General features: G+C 41.9%; 1 protein-coding gene across 9 annotated transcripts in view; it reads right to left on the bottom strand.

Moving 5' to 3' along the window:
* The window catches only part of KCNQ2 (potassium voltage-gated channel subfamily Q member 2), a 150,188-nt gene that overhangs the window by 91,892 nt on the left and 34,612 nt on the right, over positions 1–23,684 (bottom strand). The window lies entirely within an intron of this gene.

Raw genomic sequence — 23,684 nt, 5'->3', positions numbered from 1 at the left:
TGACATTTCTTTGTTCAGAAATGCTGGCATTGAAAAAATACATATTTACTTGATCTTAGAGGATATATTCTTGTCTAGTTTTGGAAATCTGTCCATTCAGGGTGAGTAATGTTGAGAGATTCAGAGACCAAATTTCTACTCCTGGAAACCTACAGCGCTCACACAGACTTCCAGAATGAACCCTTCAAAATACAAAAATCAAAGAGTAGCCAGAGGTCTAATTCTGGCTTTGAAAAAAAGGTATGTTATCATCTTACAAGGTGTGAAAGTGGTCCAGAAACCCACTTAAAAGAAGTTTCTCTTCCTAGAGACTTGCAGAAAAGGCAATTCTTTCTTATTTAAATTTTTGAGTATTAAATGATTGGACCAAGAGGCCCAGAAGAGTTGAGGGCTACTAAAACAGCCTTGCAACCCAGAGCTCCACATTGTCCACTGTTCCCCATAGAGGAAGGAGAATGAAAGAAAGAGAGAGAGAGAGAGAAAGAATGCCATTCCCCTACTCTTGAAAACAAGAGGAAGTGGTGAAAAGCCACCGGACTAGAGTGCCATTTCTGTGGCGCAAAAAGTTGCCATTTTTGTGGCTCCTTTTTGCACCACAGAAATGACAGATTGGAGCCACAGTGTGTAGTTGCCACAGCCCTGATCTAGTGACAAAAGAGGCGGCTGCAAGCCACCCCTTAGGGACAGTCTTTTCAGCCTCTAAGATGTGGAACAATGGATTCTAACTCCAACATAAGAGATTTCACATAAACATTAGCAAGAACGTCCTGACAGTAAGAGCTGTTGACAGAGAACATGCTCCCTCGGAGTCTGGTGGAGTCTCCTTCTTTGGAGGTTGTTAAACAGAGGCTGGATGGCCATCTGTCGGAGGTGCTTTGATTGTGTGTTCCTGTATGGCAGAAGGTTGGGCAATAGCCCTTGAGGTCGTTTCCAACTCTATGATTCTCTGGTTTTCCACTGGAGACACTTCTGTTTGCTTGAGGGCCCCTTGAAGATCCTATGGAGACGTTGGAAGCAACATGTACTGATAAAAGGAGGAGGCAGAAATCTGGTTCACCCAATCCTGCCTGACCTAGATATATTTGCAAAGAATAGCTTAGCAAGTTTGAAAAATGCATGAAACAGCCAAAGAAGGAGTGAAGCTGTAATAAAAAGGATGAAGGGTGAGACATAAAGGATGATGTGAACAGTCACACAAAAGATAAAGAAAAGAAGAGGAAAATAAACGAGTCTGACAGTGTTTTTATCTTTTTTTCACATACACCCTCTCGCTTCTCCTAAATGGGCTCCAAACAGCACTAATAATGATCCTTTTCAGCCCCCTTACCATCCTAATAAGCTGCTGCCACACTGCAGAAATAAAGCAGTTTGACACGGCTTTAACCTCTGTGGCTCAGTGCTATGCAATTCTGAAATTTGTAGTTTTGTGAAATATTTAGCTTTCCCTGTCAGAGAGCTCTGGTGCCACCATAAAGTGCTAATGCCAAAATTATATAGCACTGAGCCATGGAAGTTAAAGTGGCATCAAACTGCTTTTTTCCTGCAGTGTGGCAGTAGTTTCTGAGAATCAGATCAATTTTGAGTGGAGTGGGAATTGGCAGAAATATACCAATTGCAGCTTCAAAATAAAAACTTGTAATATTAAATGCCTAACTTGTTCACAGGGAATTCAGAAAGTTTTCTTGCTCAAACATTTCAAATAAATACAGTGGGCCCTTCTTTTACGCAGGGGATCCGTTCCAGAACACCCCCCCCCCCATGTAAGAGAAAAAATACATAAGCTTGAGCCCATTAGAAGTAATGGGGCTCGTGCCCGCATTGCGCCACAGGGCATGCTCCATGGATGCGCACCCCATTACTTCTTCCAGGTCGCACAAGCCTTTTTTCCAGCGCGGTTTCCAGCATATGCTGGAAGCCGCATTTGCACACCCACGTATGACACAGGCGCACTGTACATATATTTTCTGTTTTTTCAATCTAAGACGCCGGATGATAAACATGTGATGATGAAATGTCTCACTACAGTACATTTATTATTACTAATTAATATACATTTGCCACCTATGAAGGAATCAGAGTAAGAGTCAGACAGTAGAAAAATGAAGAAGTCGGAGTCAAAGGTTTGGCTACCAACTCCACAAAAAAATGTCCCAGCCACTAAACATCACCAGCTAACTTAATAAACCTTGGAGCCATTCTCTGCAAATAATAGACTGCCATGGGCATGCACCATGTTAGTGAAAAACTCACCCTCTTTGTGCTTGGTCTTTGCCAATGATTATTCCTCTTTGTTTGTTGCCACTTAAAACCATCCCATTTCTCCCAAACCACAGCTCTTTGTTTTCACCCAAGAGTCAGCTCCATTTAGTACAATGAGACTTCTGGCTACATAATGAAATGGCTGAATTGTGCTGAAATTGTTGTTTTCTATCTTTTTAAGCCATACTTCCCCTGGACCGTATTTGTTGCTTTTCTGGAGACAATTGGTGTGGTTTACAAACCAAATAAATAAATCCATTAATAATATAGAATAAGAGAGAGGGTTTCCTTTTTAAAAAAAAAAGGGGGGGGCAGTAGAGTGGGCCCTTCCCATCCATGGGGGTTTGGTTTTGGGCGTCTCTGCAAATGGGGAAAACTGCAGGAGTGCAGGCATATTAGTTAATGGGAACCAACATACATATGCCCAAATCAGCGTGGTTGCAGGCACGTGCCACCACTGGATAATATGGGGGTGAGGCAAGCAAGGGAGCTGTAATCCACAAATGGCTAGTCCACCAATAACACAGGGTTACTGTACAAATGCCTTTGTGGCAGAGTGTACATTCATGAAGGCTTTGAAGGGATGTCATATTGAGGATGGAGAAAGCTTGTTTTCTGCTGCTCCAGAGACTAGGACATGGAGGAGTGGATTCAAACTACAGTGCACCCTTGATGTCCTTTGGTATCCACCTCTCATGGATACCAAAAATCTGTGGATATTCAAGTCCCATTAAATATTTTTTTAAAAGTAAAGGTATTCCCCATTAACAAGGTTGTCAAGTCGTGTCCAACTGACTACTCTGTGATCATGTGGCCCGAGTATTACCTATTTATCTACTTGCATCAGCATGCTTTTGAACTGCTAGGCTGGCAGAAGCTGGGACTAGTGATGGGAATTCACCCCATCATGTGGCACCCGGGACTCGAACTGCCAACCTGCCAATCTTGCAGTCAACAGAGTCAGTGTCTTAACTACTTGAGCCACCGCATCCCTATAATATAATATAAATATAATGGGACAGTAAAATGGTGTCCCTTATATAAAATGGCAAAATCAAGGTTTGCTTTTTGGAATTTACCTTTTTTTTAAGAAATACTTTCTAATTGTGGACAGTTGAATCTGTGGACAAAGAATCCATGGATATGGAGGGCTCACTGTACAGGAAAATAGATTCCACCTCAACATTAGGAAGAACTCCCTCATGGTAAGAACTGTTCAGCAGTGGAATACACTGCTTCCAAGTAGGGTAGAGTCTTCTTCTTTGGAGATATTTAAACAGAGACTGGATAGCCATCTGATTTGACTTGCCCAAGGACACTCATGGGTTTTCATGACTGAGCAAGGATTTGAACTCTGGTCTTCAGGGTCTAAGTCCAGTACTCAAACCACTACACCATGCTGGCTTGCAGACTTAAACTAATAGAATGAAATTCAACAGATGAAAACTAGGAAATGGCCAAACAACAGAAAGCAATCAAGATAGCAAAATGGAAGAGCAGGCAATCTAGGAAAGACTGTGACAGTTTACAGCAGAAAATCATTCTGGGGCATTATGGAAAATCTAAAACATGAACCACTTTAAGAGACCCAAAGAGCAGTGTTGCAGCTCTGTTGCTGCAGAGCTTAGAATCATTACTATTAAAATTAATGCATTAGACCTCACATTCTTGTGAGTAATGCATTACTCATTACTCACAGATGTAACATATTATTCATGTGTTACTATCAACCTTCCTTTTAAAAAAAAATAGCTGTGCAAAAAAAAACCCAAATCCAATAACAATGGACCAAAATGGCCAAAGTAATCCTAATTCCTTTCAAAAATGAGTATTTCTGCAATAAAAAGGAAAGTTATTTCTTGCTTTTTGTTACTGTTGCTTTTTTTTTCAAAGAAAAAAAGATGGCCATCAATTTCACTTCTTATACACCGAGAGAAAAAGAGAGAGAGATGAATGAAATGCCATCGTCAGTCACAAAACACATTGAAATGTTGCTCTCATATATATACTCTTATCACAATTTTGTAGTTGAAGCTCCTATTTTGCACCAAAACATCTCGTATTTCATGAAATTTATCTAAAATCTTTTTAATCTTAGGAGTCAATCAAAAGTCATCCTTTTTCCATATGGACTAAAGATGCATGAGATGGCTATCCTTTTTTCATATAATCAATTTCTTTCAGCTCCACAAATCTACAATTTCCAAACCAACAACAAACCTTCTGCTATCAGGATTGTACATCATTTCCTATCCTGGTCCCATTCAAAAAAGAGCAGTTTGAAATCATATGTCTTCAATCATATAATCGAAGAGAAATGTATCTTTAGAGGGAGAACAAAATTCATACTGAACTGAATCAAGAAGCCTGGCTTAAGCCACCCTAATTCTTCCTGACACAACAGGAAAGAGGAAAAGATAGATCTAAATGGTCCATGAAAGAAAACAGAGAACAGAGAGGTAATGGGTGTGAAGGATATTTTTCTGTTAAAAAAAAAAGTAAGGTATCAACTGATACATGTAAACGGCCCATTTTATTAGCATAATGCACTCTGGCCAATGTTAATAGACAGTAAGTAAATCTGATGCTTCATAGCATGCCTGGAAAGCAGGACCATTAAAGGAGCTGGTTCCATTTACAGCCATGAAAAGCAGGGAGTATAATTCTCCCATGAGGCCCAAACACAAGCCTGTATCCTCACATTGGCAATATATTGCCTATCAAAAAACAAGGCTACATAAGATTTGTGTGGCAGTTCTATTTAGCAGCACTAAATTGGGAGGGAACTCAATTTTACACTGGGATTAATACTATCATCTGTCTGCATTACAAACCAGATTTATAATCTGGAGCTCGTCTGCAGCAAAGTGAAATTCTCCAGAAGAGCAGACAGCACAGCGTTTTGCATTTGGAAACAGATAAGGCCTTTCTCCTCCCCCCCCCCTTTTTTTTTTTTTAACCTTCTGCTTTTCAGGCTGCAGTTGGCTGAATGAGCAAGCTATTAACTTCTGTGGCCTTCTTTCAAAAGTTGCACTAGAGCCAGAGGCTGATGGATTCAGTGTCAGTGAGGCAAGGGATCCACTCTGTGTTATAGGACCTTATCACACTAGCAAAATCCCATGCAAAAACAGGATTTTTTTTTAAAAAAATGCAAATGTGGGAAGTTTATCACATGATGTTCCTGCAAACATGAAATAACGCAAAAATAAACCAAAAGTAAAATGGAGAAAAACGACAGCTTTTTATTTTCGGAATTTCCCAAAAGTAAAAAGCTGCCTTTTTTCACCGTTTTACCTTCAGTTTATTTTCGTGTTATTTCACATTTGCAGGAATGTTATGTGACAACCTTCCTGCCCCTCACTCCTGGAACCTTCTTCCCCCGCGAGCAAGAGCCATCACTTCTTTAACCAGCTTCAAAACGGAGCTGAAGACCATCCTGTTCAGGGCAGCATTCCCAGGCATTGCATAATTGTCACTTGCTATCTGATGTTCTTTTGTTGTCTATTTTATTGAATCATTTCCTGTATTGCTATGTATTTTATATGTATTATCCTACTAGAGAGGCCCCTTCCCCACCACCTTTCCCTTCTCCTTTTGTGTTGTGTCTTTTTAGATTGTAAGCCTGAGGGCAGGGAACCGTCCAATTAAAAAGATTGTATGTACAGCGCTGTGTAAATTTACAGTGCTTTATAAATAAAGGTTAATAATAATAATAATAATTTGTGAGGTTTTTTTTAAAAAAATTAAGTCTAGTTTAAATCCAGTTTCTGAACAGGATTTCGCTAGTGTGGTAAGGTCCATAGTCTCAAGTTAATTTGACCATTAAAGAAACTTGTCTAAAAACCATACTCCCAAAATAGGTTTATCACCTTGGATAGCTCTTCTAAAATTTCTACCAGCGTCTTCTAAAATTTCTACCAGCATCAGAACCGCAAGCAACCACTGGGGACACTGTAGTTACTCCCTTGATTTCTGATGTGATGCCTAACAGGGGATGGAAATTAGACTAATGCAAAGGTCAGTTCTGGAACCAGTTCTTCCCCACTCACTTGGTTCGTACAGTCCTTTTATACCCACATCCAGGAGCCCAGATCCTACATTGTCCAGCAAAGCATAAGAGTTTTACAGATGGAACCCTGCTGCAGCTCCCCAAATCCCCAGGATTCCCAGTTTTTCCAGAAGTGGAAGAGTTAGGAATGGGTCTGACTATATTCCATAACCAGACACAGACTGATGACATCTTCCACAAGGATATGCCTATTGTCTTTTCCAGTGAGTCATGTCTTCCCATGATATATCCAAAGTACAGCTTAGTCATCTTTGCTTCCAGGAAGAGTTCAGGACTTATTTGCTCTGCAACCCATTTATTTGTCTTTTTGGCAATCCAGGGCATCCACAAAACTCTCCTCCAGCAGCACATTTCAAAAGAGTTAATTCTCTTTCTATTAGCTTTCTTCACTGTATAGCTTTCATAACTATACATAATTAGAAAAAACATTGGCATGCAGAAACCTCAGTTCAGTATTCATTGATATATCTCGACACTTGAAGATTTTGTTTAGTTCCTTGATATCTGCCTTTCAAGTGCTAGTCTTCTTCTGATTTCTTGACTGTAGGTTCCATTTTTGATTAATAACTGAGCCAAAGTATAGGAAACTTTCACTATCTCAAAAACCATCTATGGTCATTATTTTTGTTTTCTTAATGTTCAAATGTAAACCTGCCTTTGTACTTTTGTCTGTAGTCATTCAAAGTCTTTTGATATTTTCTGCTAGTAGTATGGTGTCCTCTGCATTTCTTAAATTTTTGATGTTCCTTCCTCATTTTCACACTTCCTGCCTCATAGTCTAATCCAGTTTTGCATATGATACATTCCACATACAAGTTAAACAAATAAAGTGATAAAATGTACCCTTGCCTGACTACCTTGTCAATTGGAAACCATTCTGTTTCTCCATATTCTGTCCTAATCGTGGCCCCTTGAGTACATAACCTGAGGACAGTCAGCTCTCCTTATCCACTGTTTCTTTATCCATGGGTTCAAACATCTATAGCTCGAAAATATTTTTAAAAATATAAATTCCAAAAATCAAACCTTGATTTTTCCATTTTATATAAGGGACATTGTTTTACTATGCCATTGTATTTAATGAGACTTGAGCATCCATGTATTTGGTATCCCCAGGGGATCCTGGAACCAAACCCCAGCACATATCAAGGGCCCACTGTATAGGTTATGCATTAGGATAATCAAATGTTGTGATGCACCCATTTCTTTAAGAGCGATCCATAGTTTTTCATGATATAATAATAATAATAATAATAATAATAATAATCTGCTTAATCTCAGGGAATCCAAGCAGATTCCAGCAGTAAAACAACATGCAATTAAAAGAGAAATGCAATTAATTGTGTCACTATAAACTATAAAGCACAGACTGATTTTCTTCTGGTTTTTTTAATGCTCCATTAGTCAATGTATGTTTATAGTATCTTCTTCTGAACCCATCTTGGACATTTGGCATTTCTCATTCTGTATATGGTAAAAGTCTTCATTGTAAAATTTTCTGCATCACTTTGCTTGTGTGGGAAATTAATGCAATGGTCCTATGGTTATGCCCATCCCTGATGTCTCCTTCCTTGGGGACTGGAATGTATAATTAGTGTTTTCAATTTGTGGGTCACTCTTTTGTCTTCTATATTTCCGGATAGATTTTAATAAAAATTTGAGTGTATTCTCCTCTCTGTTGTTTGAAACAGGTCTATTGGTACACCATCAATTTCTGGTGATTTATTTCTCCTAAGTGCAATAATAATAATATTAATAATAATAATTTTATTTATATGCCACCTCTCCACCAGGATCGAGGTGGCTTACAAAGCAAACAAATAAAATACCTACATTACAAACAATCCTAAAAATTATTCCCTCCCTCCCTCAAAACATATGAAATCTCTACCCCATAAAATAATTGACAATTTAAGTGCAGCTTCCACTCCACTTTCTAAAATTATGAATTCATTTTCAAATGGTTCTTTCTTGAATAAGTCTGTCATCTTTTCATCTCTTTTATATCGTCTGTGTATTTTTTCCATCATCTTTTCATTTGTACTTGGTCATGTAATGTATTCCCCTCCTGGTTGTAGAGAATCCCTATTCTTAGTTTAAATTTCCTTTTGATTTCTTGGATCTTGTGGAAGAGGTCTCTTGTTCTACCTTTTTTGTTGTTGTCTTCTATTTCTCTGCAATAGTTTTTATAGTAGTTCTCCTTGTTCCTGTGCACAAGTAATTGAACAGTTGTGTTCAGAGTGCTGACCCTATTTCTGTCTCCTTTTACTTTTGCTTTTTATCTGTCCTAAACTGCTTGAACAGTTTCATCTGTCATCCAGTGAAACTTTCTTTCTTCTTGGCTACATGCACCATACATACTAATGCACCATCCAAAAACAAAAGAGCATTGATTGATTTCAAAAGTATTGCTTTTTCAACATGCAATCAAACATATATTTATGTCTATCAATTAGAAATACCATTAATTCAATCCACTTAAAATGTTAGGCAGCAATTACCACTCTTATAAGTTTTATTATTCCAGGTATACAAAGTTGTCATATTGATGTAAAGCAATATCTTCCTTACTTTTAAATGGTGTATGCAGCCAGAATTATTAAAAGAGGTATTCTCTACCATGTGAGGGTAAAGAGGAAATGTCTCTTTTAAATCAGTGTCTGTCATCTTGAGTTCTTGTCTTTCCTTATCAAATTCTGGCTAGAGAATTATGGGAGTTGGTCCAACATTTCTGGAGAACATCAGGTTGGCTGAGTTGAAGTTGAAATGTCAAGAAGAAAGCAACTGCAATGCTTCCATAGAAGAAACAACAGAATACATAGAGACATAAATGGCCCAAGGCATGTTGTCTCAAGACTTACTACCATGCCACCCCAAAACAGCTTTGCCAAAAGCAAAATGATGGCTGTCACGTTAAACCAACTGGACTGCTAGTGACCCATGCAATACTAAAGTGCAGAATAAATGTTTGGCTGAAAAAACAGTTAGAAAGCAAGTAAGATTGACATTTATAGTGTGCTTGTAAAACTTCAACCCCACTTAATTTTTTCAAAGCCTCATTACCAGCATTTTTGGACATTTATAGGCAGACTAAGATAATCAATATCTTATTTAAAATTGCTTGCATGGGTGAATACTTCAGTTATTGGCTGCATCTATTTGTTTGGTGTGCATCCAGTGGGCAAAATGGAGCTTTGCCTTGCATTCCATAGAACCATAAAAATCACAGGAATTAAAGGGACTGAAACTGATTAATTAATTATTTTTGCCATCCTGATTGTACTGTTGCTTGACCACATATCTCCCCATTTTTATCTGTGAAATGTTGGAGGGTACATTACTTCTAGGGACATAATTGATTGCTATAAAGACAAATAAATGGACCCTATAGCAAATCAAGCTTGAACTCTCACAAGAAGCCAAAATGACTAATGAGACTATTGTACTTTGGACATATCATGAGACAACATAACTCAGTGGAAACAATAAGCAATGCCTGGTAAATGTGAAGGCAGAAAGAAAAGCAGAAATGTACAGTATTGATGGATAGTTTGCAAGGCCTGAACAAGCCTGATAATAACCAAGTTTCTCATTCATAGCGTCACCATAAGTAAAAGCCAACTTGATAGTGCATTACAACAAATGAACAACTTTAAACAAAGACTGGATATCCTTCTGCAAACTTTCTGCTTGCATTAGGGAATACTGGAAACATTTGGTTCGGTTCAAAGGATAAATAATGCAGATTTCCACTTAGTACCTAGAACAGTTTCCAGCTTTAACGTTCTCTTGTGGAATACAAAGGTCTTTGCTCTCTTGTTGAAAACCTAAAGGGATCTTGTCTGATGAATTTCTTTGGGAAGAAAGACCCAAAAAACCAGTCACAGAATTACAGACACAGAGTTGCAAGGAATCCCAAGGAGTCCCTTAGTCCAATTTTTTTTTACTTTTTTTAAAAGAAATTGTTTTTTAATTTAAAATTTTATTTTTTAAAAAAAGCCTGAGGACTTTCCTTTCTCCTCCCACTAAGCCTCACTCCGCTCACACCATCTCTTCAGTGGTTTAAAGCGAAGTAGGCAAATGCCACAGTCTATTTCTGCCCAAAGGCAGATGTCTGGGGAAAGTAGTGTCATTTCCCCCCCCCCCCCGGCCTTAGAGTCTCACCTGGTGCAGTTTGCACCTCTAGCACCCCATAGTGACACCCTTACATCACCATCACCTTCCACTTTCAAACAGCTCTTACTATCAGTACATTCTTCCCTAAAGTTTATTTGGAATTTCTTCTTCTGGTCATTTGAAGCCGCTGATTTGGAGCCTAACCCCTGGAGCAACAACAAACAAGGTTGTTCCAACTTTCACATGACAGCCCTTCATATATTTAAAGATGGCTATTATTATTACCTCATAGTCTCTTTTTCTCCAGCCTCAACATGCACCATTTAGTCAACCATATCTAATAGGCTCTGGTTTTTAGACCTTTTACTATCTTGGTCACCATATCCTCCAAAAATATGTCAGGCCATCAGTAGCCAGAGAAGAGGATAAGTCTCCTCTGGAAACCAGCTATGTTCAGAGAAGGTCTGCCTTTGCCCTTCTCTGAGGCTGAGAGAGTGTGACATGCCCAAGGCTGAGCAAGCTAAGCAAGGATTTGGACCCCAGTCTCCAGAGTCACAGTCCAACAATTCACAGATTTCTTCCTATCTGGGATGGAAAGAACTTAAATGCATGAGAAATTGATATTAACATTTATCCATCGAAGCAATAGCATGTACATTTCTATACCGCTTATCAGTGAACTCAGCACTCTAAAAGTGGTTTACAATCTGTAAGCCAACTGCCCCCAACAAACTGGGTACTCATTTTACCGACCTACGAAAAGATGGAAGGTTGAGTCAACCTTGGACCCCTTAGGATTAAACTCACAACCTTGTGGCTGCAGTACCTACATTTAATCAGTGTGTCACTAGGGCTCCTCATAACTTTAGAATTTGGAGACCTTGGGCATTGAACTAGAACATTTAAAGGTGCTGTATAAGAGATAATAGCAGCAGGATTCAAATTCATGATCTCTTATGTACAGACTGTAAAAAGCATGTTCAGGAACAGCTTTACCACTTAACACTACAGGATGCATTAACTGGATGGAAGAAGAAGGACTACTTCTTTCTCTTGGCCTGCCAAAGCTCCTTCCAATGTCCTTTTAATCGTGAATTGGTCACTTTCCGAGCCTGAGGTACCTTCCCCCTCCTTTTGCCAACCAACAACAGAAATTATTAAAAGTGCCATCAATTAACTAAGATAAAAAAGCTTCAGCAGCAGAAGGTGAGGAAGACAGTAAGAATCTGAAACTACTGAAAACCGCAATTAATCACATTTGCTCATCAGCCACTTTATTTAATTCACTTGAGTCCAAGAGGCAGCAAAACACTTTCTTTTTCTCCAAGCCTCTAATACACCACAGACTAGACTCAGTCACTCCTGCATCTGTTTAAATGTATTTATCCACATCTCGCTTCCCCCATCAGTTGCCAAGAAGAACCTCAGTTGCCAAGAAGAAACTTCACAAAATCACAGGACATTTGTTATACTCCCATTAGAAAGCATACTCTGTTTCAGGAAGAGGGTCTATGGATTAAATAAAATGTTGTATCTTCACAGGGGTGCACACAAATCAAACTGTCTGGAAAGAAGAACTGATCTTACTACATCTCCAGGGATTACGAATAAAGGAAATTTCCTAACACTGAGGTCTAATCTGCACTGCAGAAATAATGCAGTTTGACACCACTTTAATTGCCATGGATCAATGCTGTTAAATCCTGGGATGTGTTTCTTGTGGCACCAGAGCTCTCTGACAGAGAAGGCTGCATATCTCAAAACTACAAATCCCAGAACTCCACAGCATTGAGCCATGAATCATAGAATCATAGAATCATAGAATAATAGAGTTGGAAGAGACCGCAAGGGCCATCCAGTCCAACCCCCTGCTATGCAGGAAATCCAAATCAAAGCATCCCCAACAGATGGTCATCCAGTTAAAATGATGCCAAACTGTATTATTTCTGCAGCGCAAATTAGACCTAAATGAGACCATTGGCCCAGCTAGCCCAATATTGCCAGCTCCAGCTGGCAGTGGCTCCAGCAGGGCTGTGGATGACTTCCTGGCCCTACTAGGAAATCCTTGACAGTTCCCAGTAGTCTCCCATCCAAGAACTAATCAATGGCCAGTCATACTACACAATTATAGAGCTATTATTCCACTTTAACTACCAATTTTCCATCCTATGGAATCCTGGGATTTGTAGTGAGGCACTAGAGGTCTCTGGGTGAGCACTCTAAATACCCCTTCCTAAACTGCAAATCCCCAAGTTCCATGGGATGTAAAAACAGAGCATACATTATAATCTTGGGCTTGCAATTTGGGTATTCTCCTGGACTCAAGTCTCAACTCTGAGCCTGGATGACAAGGTTTCAGCAATGGCCAGAAGTGCATTTGCACAGCTAAAACTAGCCTACCAACTCCACCTGTTATCTCAGGCATCAGATTTGGCTAGAGTGACACATGCCTTGCTTACATCCCATTTGGACTACTGTAATGCACTCTATCTGGGGCTGCCTTTGGAAAATGTTCAGAAACTTCAACAGGTCCAAAATGCTGTGGCCAGAAAGCTGACCAGGGCCAGTTACAGGGAGCATGCTACTCCCTTGTTGGAGTAGCTTCACTGGCTACCAGTTCATTTCTGGGCACAATTCAAAGTGTTAGTCATGAAATAAACTCCTGTATAGCTTAGGTTCAGACTATGGAGAATACCGCACTGCGTTCTCAGAACGTTCTGAGAACGCGATGAGAATGGAACACATTTAAGTATACCGCACGTATGTGTTCCAATCAGGTTCTCAGAACGTTCTAAATGTATTCTACATGTGTTCCAGGAGGGGACGGATTAAATGTGTTCCCAGTGAGCTGTAACGTTCTGAGAACATTCCAACAGAGGTCTGTGCAGTATTCTTATGGAGATTACCACATATCGTTCTCAGAACGTTCTGCACGTAACGTGATGAGAACGTTCCTGGAACAGATATTACCGCATTGAGTAAACTGGAACGTGATCAGAACGTGATTGGAACGCATTTTACCGCACAGCGCTTCCTTTTTCTTGAAACTGTTCTCAGAACGGTTTGCTGTATTACGTTTTGTGGGCTGTGTTCTGATGACGTCGCCACTCAGTGGTTGGACGGCTCGGGAGAGGTGCTGCTCCCAGGAAAGAGGAAAAAGGGAGGCTTGGGCCATGGAGCTCGCCTCTCCTGAGTCCCTCGGCTTACTGAAATCCCTCACCTCCCTTCCCCATAGGAATCAATCCAAAAATGGAGTTTAAAAGGAGCAGAGAGCCCTATGGGTCTTCATCTGGAGAGGCAGAGGTTGCTTGCCTATGGGGATGCCCTGCCATCTCTCTCTCTCCCCTCTTTCCCCATAGAAATCAATCCAAAAACGGAGTTTAAAAGGAGCAGAGAGCCCTATGGGTCTTCATCTGGGGAGGCAGAGGTTGCTTGGCTATGGGGATGTCCTGCCATCTCTCTCTCTCCCCTCTTTCCCCATAGAAATCAATCCAAAAACGGAGTTTAAAAAGAGCAGCGAGCCCTATGGGTCTTCATCTGGGGAGGCAGAGGTTGCTTGGCTATGGGGATGTCCTGCCATCTCTCTCTCTCCCCTCTTTCCCCATAGAAATCAATCCAAAAACGGAGTTTAAAAAGAGCAGTGAGCCCTATGGGTCTTCATCTAGGGAGGCAGAGGTTGCTTGGCTATGGGGATGTCCTGCCATCTCTCTCTCTCCCCTCTTTCCCCATAGGAATCAATCCAAAACGGAGTTTAAAATCTCTCCCAGATGCAGACCCAAAGGGGAAGGGAGGTGGGGGATTTCAGTAAGCCTAAGGACTCTGGCCGCCCCGCTCCCCCCCCCCCAGCTTGTCTTCCCTCCGAAGGGAGTCCGAGGATTCTCTTGGGAGGGAAGGAAGGCAAGTCCCTATAAAACGTTGGGGCTTCATATGCTGGCATATGTTTGAAGAAAATAGGATAAAACCTATGTAACTTGATGGGCCAAGGGCAGAGTCCCCTCCTTGGCAACCTGGGTTTTAAGGGAGCTCCACGGAGGTCCCTTCAAGCTGAGGGAAAGGGAGGGGACTGGACCAAGGGCAGAGCCCCGGCAGCCATTGCAGCTCTTTAAACCGGTTAGAAAAGAAGAGTCCTCTGCTGTCATCCCATTTCCCCTTTTTGGCACCTTGACACCCTTTTGCTCCTATGTGTGTGCATGTAATGTGTGCCTTCAGGTTGTGAGCTTCCCTCCCCGCTTTAACTCTTGTCTGGCTCTTTGCTATGGAATTCTGGGAGTTGTTTGCTTGCTTTTGTGTGGTGCTCCAAACAGAGGAGCTTTTGTGGGTTCCCTCCTGGAGGGAAGGAGGAGAAGGTCCTGGGCATCCCTGCCTCCTGCATTGTGACAGCACAGGAGCCCCACTGGACATGACACTAGAGGCCCCCCGCAGAAGCAGCCACACCCTCTCCCTCTTGCTCTCTGCTCTGGTCTCTTCTTTCCCTCTCTCTTTCTCTCTCTTTCCCTGCTTTCCTCTTCTCTTCCTTGTCCCACCTTTCCTCCCTTTTTCCTTCCTTCCCTCCCTCCTTCTTCCCCCCCTCTCTCTCTCTCTCTCTCTCTCTCACACACACACACACACACACACACACACCTTCCCTCACTGCAGTCACTCGCCTGCCTGCCTCCCTGCCTGTCATTCTTTCAGCCAATCAGGAGACGGAGGAATGAGAGAACGGATTTGAGAACGGATAAGAATACCGCACACACTTCTGTTGGAACGTTCTCATCATGTTTCAGCTCGCTGGGAACACATTCAATCTGTAACCTCCTGGAACACATTTGGAACACATTTAAACGTTCTGAGAACCCGATTGGAACACATACGTGCGGTATACTCAAATGCGTTCCGTTCTCATCACGTGATGAGAACGTTCTCAGAACCCAGTGCGATAATCTTCTTATCTGTTCTCAAATCCGTTCTCTCATTCCTCCATCTCCTGATTGACTGAAAGAATGACAGGCAGGGAGGCAGGGAGGCAGGCAGGCAGGAAGGAACCCACAAAAGCTCCTCTGTTTGGAGCACCACACAAAAGCAAGCAAACTCCCAGAATTCCATAGCAAAGAGCCAGACCCTCTCCCTCTTGTTCTCTGCCCTGGTCCCCTCTTTCCCTCTCTCTTTCTCTCTCTTTCCCTCCTTTCCTCTTCTCTCCCTTGTCCCAACTTCCCTCCCTTCCCTCCCTCCTTCTTTCCCCCCTCACACACACACACACACACACACCTTCCCTCACTGCAGTCGCTCGCCTCCCTGCCTCCCTGCCTGTCATTCTTTCAGCCAATCAGGAGATGGAGGAATGAGAGAATGGATTTCTCTCGGCTTGAATGGACCTCGGTGGAATATGTTCTGGGAACGGTTTCAAGAAAAAGAAAGCGCTGTGCGGTAAAATGCATTCCAATCACGTTCTGATCACGTTCCAGTTTACTCAATGCAGTAATATCCGTTCCAGGAACGTTCTCATCACGTTACGATGCAGAACGTTCTGAGAACGATATGCGATAATCTCCATAAGTGAAAGATCATATCTCCCCATACAAATCTGCCAGAGTTAACAAGAGAAAGCTTTCTCTCAGTCCTGCCATCATCAGAGGCTGGCTTGGAGAGGCCACAAGAGAGAACCTTCTCAGTGGCTGCTCCTACTCTTGGAACTCCCTTCCACAGGAGGTTAGGCTGGCCCCCTTCCCACTTTCCCTCTTTCAGCAAGCAAAGACATTTTTGTTTCAGCAAGCTTTGAATATATACGCAGGGAACTTTTTTTACTGGAAAGTTCTATCTTTCTTTTAAACTTATATATTGCTTTATATGATTATTTACATTGTTTGTTTGTTTTAATGCTCTGTTTTTTAAATGACACTTTCTGGGTACCCACTTTGGGACAAAGGCAGCATGCAAATGAAATGAAACAAAATGAAATAAATAAATATGTATTGCAAATGGGTGCCAGGTCTTACTTCTGCTTAGCTTCTGAAACCAGGCCCTAACCCATTTCACACTACAGACTTATAAATGTTCCACTGCCATGATCCCATCCTATGGTAGTCATACTTCAGACATGTAATTAAACAACATGAATCACTGGAAAAGATAATAAGGCTTAGTAAATTAAAGACACCAGGAAAAGAGGACAGCCACATTTCAGAAAGGGTGATTCAACCAAGGAGACCACAGCTCTGAGCTTGTAAGCCCTGAGCAAGGCAGTTGACGATCAGGGCTTATGGACATCTCTAATTCATAGAGTGGTAAGTCAAAAGTTATTTGATGGCATATAATAACAATAAGAAGTGCTCCTTCTTTTCAGGAGATCAAGTTCAATACCTCTGATATATAGTACTCTACCTTCTAACTTTAGCATACATCTGCAAAACAACTTTTGCACATGAATGCTGCTCATTCATAAAGTTTTCAAGTTTCCTGACTATACAGAGTACCTAAATGTTAGTAGCAGGTCACACATACTGGTGTCATATGGAAGAAGGAAAAAGCTTGTTTTTTGCTGTTCCAGAGACAAGGTCCCTAAACAGACTGGCAATAAAGGGCAACATCGAAGCAAGGTGGGCATGTGGTGACCACATGCTGTGCACCCCGACTCTGCCCATGCAGCCATGATGCCGCACACTTCACTGCATGGTGGGAGGCATCACAGTGCTCCCTTGGCACAGTGTGTATATGCGCTGCACCAAAGGAGTGCTGAAAAGCCATGGCACCAGCAGCTATGACGCCTTTTCCACAGCACAAAAAGAAGCTTCTTTTTGCAGCTTCTTTTTGCGCCACAGACCTGCTGGGTTGGGGGCATGGCATGTGGTTGCCACGTCCCTGATCCGGCAAGGAAGTTCATGTATAAAGCCCCTAGGAGATGGAGCAATGGATTCAAACTTCAGGAAAAGAGATTCCACCTAAACATTAGGTAGAAATTCCTGAGGGTAAGAGCTGTTCAACAGTGGAACAGGGTACCTCAAAGAGTGGCAGAGTCTCCTTCTTTGGAGGTTTTTAAACAGAGGCTGGATGGCCATCTGTTGGAGGTGCTTTGATTGTGAGTACCTGCATTGCAGGAGGTTGGACTGGATGGCCCTTGAGGTCTCCTCCAACTGTATGATTCTATGACCCTGCTTAGCTTCCAGATCTAGTGCCTTTAGGGTATTTAGGCCATAATGTGAAATGGTAATAATGCTTGGCTAAGTGGAATGCAGTATCAAAAAAGGAATACAACATTACAAGTGGGTTGATTCAATCAAAGAGGTCACATCCCTGAATTTGCATGATGTAAGCAAGACAGCTGATGACCAGGTCTCTTGGAGGTCTCTCATTCATAGGCTCACCATAACTAGAAGTTGACTTAACAACATATAATAACTAACTGCAGTTCCATCTTATGTGGCATGCTTCCAACACTTCCTAAACAGACGCTTAGGCCACTAAAAGAAAAGTAGAAAGAAATCTAATTGTCAAACCAGGAGTGGTTTCAATCACTTATTGTATGGGGAAGGAGTTTTTTAGCCTAATCCACTTCACAGGGTCATTGAGACAATAATTTGATATGCCACAGCTCATCCTGAGGGTAGGCAGGGGAGGGAGAAACACATCTAAATGAAATGCTTTCCTATCCAACAAAAATGAGTTTATAATCTGCTAGCATAGTCTGGAAGCCAGTGTAAACAAATCTTTAAAAATTATGATCAAGATTTTCTCCTTTTTAAAATTATTAGTTTTATCTGCTTCTTCATCAGCTGGTCAACTAGAACTAAGGACTAAAAGAGAATGTGGCACTTCAAGAAAATTCAGCTGCTAGTGAAAACTGAAATTTGTTTAATGAGTGGGAGGCTTAATGGCACCTTTGAGCTATGAATTAGCTAGCAGTAGTTATTTGTTGATTTCTTTCTTTTCTTTCCCAAAGGAAGTTGTACATTATACAGAAACAGATGGAACAAAAAAAATCAAGTAGTAAAAATGCACTACAAATATAGCACAAGCAATATATGTATGAATATGATACACACGCATGCAGGGTATCAGACTGCTGTGAATTAGTAATCTTATTTAAACCCCAAATAAAGGTAATAGGGTCACCTTAAGGCTGCCATAAGTCAGAATGATATCCTGCAACAACCTGGGTTTGAAGGAAATAACAGTACCACTCTAGCCTGCTTTAATCAGACCTCGCCTGGAATACTGTGTCCAGTTCTGGACACCATGACTTAAGAGGGATGTTGACAAGCTGGAATGTGTCCAGAGGAGAGGGACCAAAATGGTAAAAGGTCTGGAAACCATGCCCTACGAAGAGTGGCTTAGGGAGCTGGGGATATCTCTGGGGATGAGAAGGTTAAGAGGTGACATAGCCATGTATAAATATTTGAAAGGATATCATAGAGCAAGCTTGCCTTCTGCTGCTCCAGAGATTAGGACACAAATCAATGGATTCAAACTACAGGAAAAGAGATTCCACCTAAACATTAGGAAGATGGTGGTAAACACTGTTCAACAGTGGAATATACTGCCTCAGAATTTGGTGTGGTCTCCCTTTTTGCAGGTTTTTAAACAGAGGCTGGATGAGCATCTGTCAGGAGTGCTTTGTGTCTTCGTGCATGACAAGAGTTGGACTGGATGGCCCTTGTGGTCTCTTTTGTGAGTCTATGGCAGAGGTAGGCAACCTTTTTGAACCGGGGGCCAGGTTGCTGTCCCTCAGACAACTGGGGGGCCGAAGCCAAAAAATAAATAATTAAATAATTTTTGAAAAATTTCAATAAATAAATAAATAAATAAGCACTGCCTCGTACTCTCCTCATGCAACGCCTTTCAAAACGCAGTTCCCCCAAAACCATTCACAGCCTCAGGAGTGGTAGTCTTCCTTCTTTTTCTTCCTCCTCTCTCTTCCTCCTCCCTCTTCCTTCTTCCTCCTCCTCCTCTCTGTTTTCCTCTTTCCTCTTCCCCCCTTCTTCCTTCTCTGCTTCCTTCATCACTCTTTCTCTTCCTTAGGAATGGAGTGTGGCTTTGGCGTGACCTCCGGACTCTTAGGACCCATGCATCATTTAAATAGCATACCTCCAAAGAGACCCAAAGTAGCTTTATTTTGGCAGTCTGTAACAGGCCTATGATTCATTCAGCAACAAACTGCTGCAGCCTCTCCTAGCCTGTGTGTTCTTCCTCTAATAACTTTCAGCATCTTGACCCCACTGTGAGGTTGCTTGGTCATATATGTCCCAGATTTTACCTGTGAAATGTTGGAGAGGATATGAATGGTGAACCAATACCAGATCCTTCTCCCCCAGCAATAATTGAGTAACCAAGCATTGCTTAATTGCTCCTACTTGCGAACCAAGTGCCAACATTTCTTACCAGTGCCCAATGAAGAGTGTGAGGCATGGTAGTGCTGGTTGCCACAGCAGCTCCATAAATGACTCCCCAGAGTCTGCTGGAGATTAATCACTTGTATTATCTCTGACTCCTTTTCTGGCATAAAACCTAAACACTGCAAAAACAGAGGGACAGGAAGGGACTCGGGAAGAGATTCAATTTGCAAAACAGCAGTGGCTGGTAAAATCATGGTCCATCACTTAAATGAGATGGGCAGCCAAGGCGACTTCACAGACCACTCAAACCTCTTGGAAGTGCTCTGTGAAAGAGCCCACAGAAGACTGAATACAAAACCCTATTGATCTTGTACTGTTAGTTACTTTTGTTGAAAATCCTTCAAGTTTCTCTCCTCTTCCCACATTTAATTTCAATTAACTCAGGCTGCATCGCCACTGTGGAAATAACCCAGTTTTACACCACTTTAACTGCCATGGCTCAGTGCTATGGAATTTTGGGATCTGTCATTTTATGAGATATTAAGCCTTCTCTGTCAGAGAGCTCTATTGCCTCAACAAAAATTCAGCTATGGTGTCAGACCAGTATTATTTCTGCAGTGCAGATGCAGCCTCAGCCAGAGAGAGAGGAAACAACAAAGCCTTGCCCTTCCCAGAACAGTCATTTGGGTTTTCCTCTCCTTCTCACCCACCACTCCAGGCTTTCCTAAATTCAGTACATAAATTCCAGGTTTCCTCTGCTTAAAGTAGTAGTTGCATGTGCTCTTCCTCCATAATAGCTTTTGTTACCTTGTTGTCTGGCTTTTTGCCTACACTCTGATGTTGTTCAACCAACATCCAACCAAATGTTGGGAGTTTATGACCCTGGGAGTACATGCACCAGCATCTCCATAGAGAAATGGTTGTATTGGTGTTCATTTCTGCCAAGCAGAAGGGGATGGGAAGGGGGAAGTGAGTGGCTAAAAGTCTGAGTCAAGTAGGCTATGAGTATGGTCTTGCTCAACGCAAAATTGTTCATGAGGAATAGCCCTATTTTATTTATTTCTTGCAACATCTTTAACCTCTACACACTAGGACCTTTTGTTTAAAAAATGGCATTGTGTAAATTGTGGATGTATTTCCTTTCTCTAATGAGAATTTCAATGTTCTCCTCCCCCCAGCTGTTCTGGCTAAGGGAGTCTGAGACTGGGAATCATAGTTCAAAACAGTAACATTTCTAGAATCATAGAAGACAGCTAATTGCCTACTGGATTAAAACAAGCCACACCCTGGAATGACCAGTAAACAGAAATTTACATCTAGATGTCAATTTCATTACATCTAGAGTAGATATAAATTCCTGTTTGCTGGTCATCTCAGTGTATGGCTTGTGTTGATCCAGTAGGCAATTAGCTGTTTTCCATGATCCTAGAAATGTTACTCTTTTGAATTACAGGTAAATTAAAGAGGATTATGTACAGCTGACCTTGCATGTTTGCAGATTTGACTTTTGTGGATTTGATTATTTACAGATTTGATTCTCTCTAGAAATCTCTTCCATCATGATTCTATGTCCAACTTTCATCAGAAGTTGCACTAGGGGACCTAGATCACTTATCTAAGCATTTGTAGGTCCTCCAGCAAAATTCTATGGTCAACATCTGGAGGATGTTGACCCTACAGTGCTTCCCCAACACCAGCAAATGTGGAGGACCCACTGTAATCCACTCATCTAGTTTAGTCCTAAAATTGCATTTGTTAAAAAAGTGAGAGTGAAGAAGCCTTGTCACTTATCAATGATGATGATGATGATCCCACCAATCTTCCAAAATTGGGATTCAAGGTGGCTTACATTGAAAACCCAATACAGCTAAGAACATGCAAAAAGGGAACATTAAAATAGGATTAAATTTTGACAATATTAAAATTATTTACAACGGCACCTAAAAAATACCATTAAAATATTTAAAGGCTATTAAAACAGTTCAGCCCAAAACAATACCATACACTCAGCCCAGTCTTGAAAAACTTTCCTGTTTAAAAGCCTGCCCTAATAGAAAGGTCTTTGCCTGGTGACAGCAGTGGAGGGGTGGCTGGCATTCTGGCCTTCCTAGGATGGGAGTTGCAGAATCTAGAGGCAGACAGACACCAATAAGGCCCTCTCTTGCATCCCCACCAGCTGGGCTTGTGATAGTGGTGGAAAGGAACGTTGGGTACTTACCGTGACACATTCATTTCCTGCAGAGAAGGGTCCTGGCATCCTGTAATCTGGGTTTAGCTCCTCCTATTTGCTCCTGTAGGCAGGGACAATAAACAAAAGACCGGCCCCTATATAGGGAGGAGCTAGCCCCCCTGAGCCTCAGTCAATAACAAGCCAAGCGACTAGTAAGGTAATCAAGGAACTGAACTTTAGTAACATCAGCTAAGGGTTAACTAGAACACCTTAGAAAAAAACTAGTCCAAGAACAAACAAGAACTCAGAAAAACCAATCCAGCAACAAGAAGAAGAACAAGGCAGGTCCACCAACAGGCAGGCAGGGTTGGAGGCCGCAGGCAGCACCCGGGTGGGCAGGATGCCAGGACCCTTCTCTGCAGGAAATGAACGTGTCACGGTAAGTACCCAACGTTCCTTTTCCCAGCAGAGAGGGTCCTGTCCTCCTGTAATCTGGGATTTACAAAAGCCCTCTCGAACTGGGAGGGAGGTGCTGCTAGGAGACTGTGGCCCCCGACACAATCTGTTGGAGGAACCTCCTTTCAAACGACGCCTCAGCGGACTGAGACACGTCCAGTTTGTAATGTCTTATGAAGGTCGAAGGTGACTTCCATGTGGCCACCCTGCAAATATCCGACAGGGAGGCGCTAGTGGTCAAGGCCGCAGAGGTAGATGCACTCCTGGTTGAGTGCACCATCAACCCCTCGGGTGGAGTGAAATCAAGAGTTCAGTAGCTCTTTTGAATACAAGACCTGATTCACCAAGTCAGAGTCGAGACTGGTACCTTGAACCCCAAAGAGCCCAGGCGAAAGGAAAAGAACATCTCAGATGACCTTAAGGTTGAAGTCCTCTTGATGTAGATTTTGAGGGCTCTGCACACATCCAGTGTGTGCCAGGTCTTTCCCAAGTCCTTCTTAGGATCGGGGCAGAATGAAGGCAGGAGAATGTCCTGTGACACCTGAAAGGCTGAGTTGACCCTAGGCACGAAGGTAGGGTCTGGACGAAGGCACACTGAGTCTGGCCTAAAAATAGACAAGTCTTTATGTACCAACAGGGCCCCAGCTCTGACACCCATCTGGCGGAGGTAATGGCCCTGAGGAAGATGACCTTGAGGGAGAGGTGTTTGAGGAAGGCCTCCCGAAGGGATTTACTCAGCCCAACCATCAGAGCCTTTAAGACCGTGTTCACATCCCAAGATGGAAAACGATGTCTGGTGGGCAGGCCCTGTTGGAAACTCCCCTCAACAGCCTCTTAATGTGAGGATGGCTGCCATTCTAGCTGCTCTCGTATGGAGCAGAAACGACGTGATGGCAGACACCTGCCTTATAACCATGTTGGGTCTTAGTCTCTTTTTTTAATGCCATCTTGGATGGACTATAGCAGGTCAGCCACTGAAAACCTGAAGCAGTTGATGAGAACATGTCTAAAAGGTGGATTATGGTGGATGATGTGATCAATCAGAATAGAACCTGATCTAATCTGGACCTATGGCAGCTTCCAGCCTATCACTGATCACCTTGTCAACTGGTTATAGCAATGAAGGTGATATTAAGGTGATTTCATTTGTAGTAATTAAGACTTACCACTCTGAAAGAGGAATGTTAATGTCTGACCTCCAATTAAAATTTCAAAACAATGTGCAGTTCTTTACTGGAACATCTGTGAACCTGTGTAAAATAAGACTAATCCCATGGTTAGGCAAAGAAGACACTGGATTAACCTT

This window comes from Sceloporus occidentalis, unplaced genomic scaffold, assembly GCF_023333645.1.
Source record: "Sceloporus occidentalis isolate IW3139 unplaced genomic scaffold, rSceOcc1.0.p SCAF_3, whole genome shotgun sequence".
In the NCBI taxonomy this organism is placed as follows: Eukaryota; Metazoa; Chordata; class Lepidosauria; order Squamata; family Phrynosomatidae; genus Sceloporus; species Sceloporus occidentalis.
The sequence above is the reverse complement of the archived record's forward strand: the minus strand, read 5'-3'. Positions and strand labels throughout refer to the sequence as shown.